The sequence below is a fragment of the Marmota monax genome, unplaced genomic scaffold, assembly GCF_021218885.2.
Source record: "Marmota monax isolate L192 unplaced genomic scaffold, Marmota_monax_Labrador192_F-V1.1 WCK01_AAM20220418_F8-fsc00016, whole genome shotgun sequence".
Classification (NCBI taxonomy): domain Eukaryota; kingdom Metazoa; phylum Chordata; class Mammalia; order Rodentia; family Sciuridae; genus Marmota; species Marmota monax.
In genome coordinates this window covers 10,325,633-10,333,146 of record NW_026695209.1, presented here as the reverse complement: position 1 = coordinate 10,333,146, position 7,514 = coordinate 10,325,633, and positions in this window count along the sequence as shown.

The following is a 7,514-nucleotide window of genomic DNA, read 5'->3' as shown; positions in this document are numbered from 1 at the left end:
TCAGGCTGCACTAGATAGCGAAGCTGATCTGCAAAGGTCACTGAGTGCACAGTAAACCTTAGAACTTCTTAAGAAACAACTTTATTGAAATATAATTCACAAAGCACACAATTCAGTTATTTGAAGAGTACAATTCAATGGCTTTGAGTATATTTACAGAGTTGGGCAACTATTACCATAATCAAATTTAGAACATTCCCAAGGACAACCTTCACCTTACCATCCTCACCCTCAGGTGGCACAACATTAGCATATGTTCTAAACTGGGTCCTAAAGGTCCCCAAAGGATTGAGCCACAGTGGCCCTCATTAATGAACTGTTGAATTGATCTTCCTACTCTTCCTTCTGAACTTCTTACAGATGCCTCTAGGGTCATTTTGAAACAAGAACAAAGGAAAGGCATTTAGTGTAGATTAGTGATCCAGTGGGATTTGGAAGATGAAAGCTGACTTGGGTCAGGGAAGATAGAGACTGCCTCTGGGGTATTGAAATGCTAATATCTCCAGAGCCCTTTACCCCTCCCCACTCCTTACCAAGGTTACCTGCCAACCAGAAACTGTTCCTCCCCAAAGGCTGTTAAAGAAGCACCTCCTGAGTAGCCCTTCCCCTTCCCATTGACTCCTCACCTTTAGGCTCATCCTCTGGCCACTGGTCACACACGCAGAATGGGGAAAGGAAAGAAGCAAAATAATGGGAGAAGAGGACAGGAGAATGACAACAACAACAACAACAAATATATATATATATATATATATATATATATATATATATATATATATATATATATCCCTGTCTCACAGATACCAGCTTTAGGTCCTCTTCTTCTTCCAGGGGAAAGTCTGTTTTTATCTTTAAATAAAACTTGCTTTGTACTATTGCCTTGGTGTTTCTCGGATATTCAATCTTCACATCTGGGGAAATGGAACATGTTGACACTAGTAACAGTTTCACAAATGAACTGTTTAGTCCTATGTCTGTTCCTGGGAGGAGTATCTAAGAGAAAAATCTTTGCTTATATTCTTATTTCTCTTTTTTTTTCTTTTAAAATATATTTTTGTCTTAACATATAGTAATTGTACACACTTATGGAGTTCAGGGCTACATTTTAATGCATGCATACAATTTGTACAATGATAAGATCAGGTAATTGGCATACCTATTGCCACAGCCAGGTTAGCATTTCTTCAAGTTGGCATTCAAAATCTTTTTTACGAGCTATTTGGAAACATTCAGTAAATTGTCAACCATAGTCATCCTCCAGTGCTATAGAATATTAAAACCTGTTCCTCTTCTCCAGTTGTGCCTCTATGCCAAATAATCATCCTCTCTCCATCTCTCCTGTATTTTAATTTCTTAAGGTTATATTCCTTATCAGGGAAATATTAGGTCAAAGAGTGGAATTTTTTACACTTGATCTTAGCCAAAAGGCCGAGAAGCGATGGAATTTTTTAAAGTGACTTTGAGCACTCCATGTCAAAACCTCTGTCAATATAGGGAATCCTACTTTGTGTGTCTGAGTGGGAGGTAAGACTTTACTTTCTTCTGAAGACTCTGCAAAAACTTTGTTGGCCTCTTTTAAAACCAGAGCATGGGCATGTGACCCAAGTTTGGCTAAGCAGAAAGATCTGTCCCAGATTAAAAATTTGGAGGAAGTGGAGATGTGTTATGGTTTAGCTATGAGGTGCCCTTCCACCAAAAGTTCATGTAGCAGACAATGGGTTGATCCACAGATATGGGCAGTAATTGTAGGCTTGTGGGGTGTGACTGGAGGAAGTAGGTCACTGAGGCTGTAAACTATGGGGTTTCTATTTTGTCCCTGGTGAGTGGAGCTTGCTTTCTTTGCTTCCTGGTTGTCATATTTTGAGCTGTTTTTGTTTGCCTTTCCACCATGATATTTGCTTCACCTTAGGCCCAAAGCTGTGGAGTTTGCCAACCACAGACTGAACTTCTGAAGCTGGTAATAAAAATGAAACTTTTCTTCCTATAATTTGCTCTTGTCAGGTTTTTGGATCACAGTAACATAAAAGCTGACTAAAACAAGATGTAAAGAAGACAGAATAGGACAAAGACTTTCCCCTGTTGGTATTGGCTATTTTAGCAGCTTCCCGTTTCTGGAGACCTCATGGGTGGTGGTGCCAGCAGCAGTTACTTACATTCAGTGACCGCAGGGTGGGCCGCAAAACCTGCTGTGGTCAAGAGCTGTACTGCCCAGTAGAAATGTAATGTGAACCACAGACGCCACTTTCTAATAGCCTAGTAAAAAAATAGAAACAGATAAAAATAATTTAAAGAGCACATTTTATTTAATCCAAACATCCAACATATGGTATTTAGTAATCTGAAGCAAAATAGATAGAATTGGAGGACATTATATTCAGTGACATAAACCAGACACAAGGACAAGTACTGAATGTTCTTTCTCATTTTTGGAAACTAGAATAGTCAACCTGAAAGGATCATAATTACTAGGGATTACTGTGTGTGTGTGTGCATGTGGGTGTGTACAGAAGCAGGATGGGAAAATAGTAGTTGGGTATGATCGGTGCATGATGTAAACCTGTATGAAGGTATCATACTGAATTTCATTCATATGTACAATTAATATATGTTAATAAGTGAATAAAATATTCACTTTCCTTCTCTTCCCACTGTGGGTGCAGAACACGACTTTGCTGTTAAGTTTTTGATATGAGCTATCCCTCCAATGCCGCAGTCTGGCTGGGCACAATCAGGAGCCACTTGTCAAAAGAAACTAACTTTATTTTTAGAACCACACACGACAAACAAAATAGTCTCTCAGGAAAAACCCTCAGAGCCTCAACTGCCACCACCGGCTTTCCCCAAGCCTCTCTCTCCCACACAAGCTTCTCTCCACCTCCCACAATCCTCCTGCTCTTGAGGCCGATTGGCTGGGTCACGTGGGCGGAGCCAAAAAAGTCCCCCAATGAGCAGCTCCGTGGTCTGAAAGGGCAGGGAAACAGTCCAATGAGCATCACCGCAGAGGAGCCAATCAGCTAGATGTTGCTGGGGCCGAGGAGCCAATCAGCTAGATGTTGCTGGGGCTGCTGTGAGCCAATCATCAGCCAGCAGCTGGAAGTTTGCTGGCAGCTGGAAGTTTGCTGGGGCCCCTTTGGCTGTGGCTCTCAACATCTCCCCCTCTCTGTTTAAACAACAAGCATGTGGCTTAGGGACCGTGCCTGTTAGGCAGTCCAATTCAACATATGGTCCTTACCCGTCATCGGATGAACTGACCTCTAGGCGTCAGCCTCCTGTCTTAGGTTGGTACCACTGCAATTGGATCATACCCGTCACTGACTACCGGTCCAGCATACAGCCATACTTGTGGATAGGCCTTTGCACCTGTGGGGGGGTGAGGTTCTTTGCCTCACCTCTGTTGGCCCCCAAATTTTAGACCATCACTAGTAGAGGAGGATGCAAAATGCCATGACATTAAGCCAATTGAGGGCTCCTAAATTGTACCACCGGTGACACCATCAGCAAAAATACTCCAGCACTACCACAATTCGCTGTACCAACAGATAGTTCACAATGCATACAGGTGAGCTCACAATGTGTCCAGGCAAGTTCTGCAAGCAGTTCAGTGATGGCTATTGTAGAAGCTGTAGATTGGTTTTATCTTTCACTTCACCAGCACTGGGATGAAGATAGGAATTCTGGCAATAATGGCTAAAGAAAAAATTATGTAACATTCCAGAAGGCACTAAAAGAAAACAATTTTCTTAACAATTTACATTGTCTTCACCGGCACTGGGATGAAGATAGGAATTCTGGCAATAATGGCTAAAGAAAAAATTATGTAACACTACAGAAGGCACTAAAAGAAAACAATTTTCTTAACAATTTACATTATCTTTAAGAGAATTATTAAATATAATGAAAAGGAAAGGTAAAAGTAAACAAACAGATCTGTTAACCTTCTTTTTTGTTTACATATTAAAACAATCCTCAACAGTTGTTTACCCAATTTAAATTAAACCATATAAATCACGTGAAAAAAAAATATTTGGATCCATTTTATCATGAGCGCTCATCATATATGATATATGGACATACGTACATTCAAACATATAACACAAAACACAAGTGTGCACACATAATATAATACATACAACACATAACATTATAGTAAAGGCCTTATAACTTTTTACAGGTGAAATCTCCATTGCAATGCTTAAAAACTCTATAGTCAAAAAATAGAACTGATCAGCAAAACATTAACCTAGGTCTGTATGAGCTCAAAAAACAAAATAGAACTTCATGATATGGCAAAAGGCAATAATAAAATAGATATTGAAAAAAGCATCCTGGTTCTGTTGCAGATGTAAGAATAGCCAAACTGGAGTTTTGGATATCAGTTGTTATGGATTTGAGCCAAATCATCTTCTTTTTGGTCTGTAGAAATCGCTTTAGTTAATCTTTCTGGAATCCAAATCGGCTGCTGTTCTCCCTGTGGAAACACACAAACAGACCCCCGACTCCAGACAATCACTGGGTCAGGACCTTGGTTAATCTCTCTGGAATCCAAATCGGCTGCTGTTCTCCCTGTGGAAACACACAAACAGACCCCCGACTCCAGACAATTACTGGGTCAGGACCTTTCCATTGTCCTGTTAGAATATCCTTCCAAAGTACCTTGGGCTTATGTACATTTTTTGGACACATATGCCTTTCCGCAGCACTAAGTCCTGATGAATCCAAATTTAAAAAGTTTAGAGTAAAAAGCGTTATTTTAAGTTTATCTTTGGGGAATATATACCCCTTCCCAATTCCTTCTTTTTGCTTTAATAAGTACATTTTAATAGTTTGATGAGCTCTTTCAACTATGCCTTGTCCCTGTGGATTGTATGGGATTCCTGTTATATGAGTAATGCCAAATGTTGAGCAAAATTGTTTAAAAGAGGTAGAAGTATAACCAGGGGCATTATCTGTTTTTAACTGTTTTGGAACACCCACAGTGGCAAAATTTTGTAAGCAATGAGCTATAACATCTTTAGTTTTTTCTCTGGCATGAAGGGAGCCCATCAAAAATCCAGAAGAAGTATCAACTGTAACATGCAAATATTTTAATTTTCCAAATTCTGGCAAGTGTGTGACGTCCATCTGCCAAATATGGTTAGGTATCAATCCTCTAGGATTGACTCCAAGATTAACTTGTGGTAAAAAGGTCACACAATTTTGACATTGTTTTATTATTTGTCTAGCTTGTTCCTTAGTTATTTTAAAATGCTTTTGTAAAGTATTAGCATTGACATGGAACTTTTTATGAAAATTTATAGCTTCTTCTAGTGTAGAGAAAATATGTATGTCATGTGTAGTTTTATCTGCTAAATCATTGCCCAAACTAAGGGCTCCAGGCAATCCTGTATGTGCCCTGATATGTCCTATAAAGAATGGATCTTTTCTGTCCCAGATTAGACTTTGTATAGTGGAAAGCAAAGAGAAAACAGTAGAAGAAGGGGAAATCCTACCAGCATCTTCAAGAGATACTATAGCATTAACTACATACTGACTATCAGAAAATAAATTAAATACAGAATCTTTAAACATCACAAAAGCTTGTAAAACTGCATTAAGCTCTACCTTTTGAGCTGATTGTTTGGGTACTAAAAATGTAAAAGTTTGATCAGGGGTAACTACTGCTGCTGTACCATTATTTGACCCATCAGTGAATATATTTGGAGCATTCATGATAGGTGTTTTTCTTGTCATTTTTGGAAAAATTACAGGATGCAATGACCAAAAAGACAATAAAGGATTAGATGGTAAGTGGTTATCAAATGAAACATTAGATTTACACATGATTATTGCCCAAGTATTTAACTCATTAGCTAACTCATCAATTTGATTCATAGTATATGGAGTAATAATTTTATTGGGAGAAATTCCAAACACTCCCTTTGCTGCTTTTATTCCTTTGAGTATTAATTGTCCTACAGCCTCAGGATACCTAGTAAGAATAGTGTTAGGAGAATAAGATAAATGTATCCATAATAATGGACCTTCTTGCCAAAATACTCCTGTAGGAATATTTTTTGTTGGTAGTACAATAAATAATAAAGGCAAACTTATATCAATTCTATCCAAATGCATATTTTCCATATATGTTTCAATGATTTTTAATGCCTTTCTTGCTTCAGGCGTTAACATTCGGGGTGAATTTGGATCTGATGGACCTTTTAGGATATCAAATAAAGGTCCCAACTCTCCTGTTGGTATACCTAAATAAGGCCTTATCCAATTTATGTCTCCTAATAACTTTTGAAAGTCATTAAGTGATTTGAGTTGATCTACTCGTATTTGAATTTTTGGTGGACGGACCATGGTTGAGGATAATAGAACTCCTAAATAATTAATTGGAAAATTTAATTGTACTTTATCTATTGCTATCTCTAGATTATAATTTTTTAATAAGTTTGTAAGTGTGGCATAACATTCTAGCAATGTGTTTTTATCTTTGTGTGCTAATAATACATCATCCATATAGTGAAATATTTGTAGTTCAGGATTTTGATTTCTAAGTGGCTGGATTACTTTGTTAACATAAATTTGACACATAGTTGGGCTGTTAGCCATCCCTTGAGGGAGTACTTTCCATTCATATCTCTGATCAGGACCTTCATGATTCAGTGCAGGGATAGTAAATGCAAAACGTGGACTATCCTCAGGATGAATTGGAATTGAAAAAAAACAATCTTTAATATCTATAACTAAAACATACCAGGTTTTTGGCAAAGCAGACAACTGAGGAATCCCTGATTGAGCAGGTCCCATAATAACCATCTCATTATTAATGGCTCTTAAATCTTGCAATAATCTCCATTTACCAGATTTCTTTTTGATGACAAAAATGGGAGTATTATGGGGAGATACAGAAGGTTGTATATGTCCTTCTGCTAATTGTTGTTTGACCAGGTCATGGGCTGCTTGTATCTTTTCTTTAGTCAGGGGCCACTGAGGAACCCATAGTGGTCTTTCTGATTTCCAAGTAATTTTTATTGTCTCAGTGGCCCTTTCTGAAAATCCAACCCATGTCTGTCTGTTCCTTGATCTATTTGTATTGGTGCTGCTATACCTTGTTCTTGTTTTTCTAATCTTTTTCCTTTCCTAAAACCTTGTCTAGTCATAATAGTGGGTGCATTTTGGTTGATGTTATTTGTTAATGTCAAACCTAATTGATCTAGGACATCTCGTCCCCATAAATTTACGGGAAGATGATCCAATACATATGGCTGTATAGTTCCTTCACATCCTTCAGGATCCTTCCAATCTAATACCATTGCACTTCTATGGGGATTAGTCGCCACTCCTAGGCCTCGAAGCGTTTGAGTGGCTTGTTGTAATGGCCAATGTTTTGGCCATTCTTGACGAGAGATGATGCTAAGGTCTGCACCTGTATCCAGTAGCCCATTAAATTCATGTCCTTGAATATTTAGTTTTAGCATGGGGCGAGAATCTAAATTTAAAGAAAGCATAGCCCAATCTACACCTGTGGA